Source organism: Tarenaya hassleriana, unplaced genomic scaffold, assembly GCF_000463585.1.
Source record: "Tarenaya hassleriana unplaced genomic scaffold, ASM46358v1 Cleome3, whole genome shotgun sequence".
In the NCBI taxonomy this organism is placed as follows: domain Eukaryota; kingdom Viridiplantae; phylum Streptophyta; class Magnoliopsida; order Brassicales; family Cleomaceae; genus Tarenaya; species Tarenaya hassleriana.
The window spans coordinates 7,826,358-7,826,754 of NW_010966177.1; positions in this window are offsets into that span (position 1 = coordinate 7,826,358).

Here is a 397-nt window from a genome sequence, read left to right on the forward strand (position 1 = left end):
AGATGACTGATAAGTTATCCTCCAAATCTGATAAGTGTTTATTTGTAGGCTACCCTAAGGAAACTAAGGGTTACTACTTCTACATTCCGACAGAGAACAAGGTGTTCATTGCCAGGAATGCGACTTTTATGGAGCGAGAGTTCGTCTCCAAAAGAGTCAGTGGGAGTAGGATCGAGCTTGAGGAAGTTCGAGAGCAGCAAGTAGACGCTGAGTCGAGTGAACTGTTGAAGAAGTTCAACCTGTTTCACTGCCGGTTGTGACTCAACCTTCAACGAGTGAACCTCGGAGATCAGGCAGGATTTGCCAAGAGCCAACGAGATATGGATTTCTCGTGACTGGGAATGAGGAACTCATGTTATTAGAACATGACGAGCCTACCACATACCCAGAGGCTATG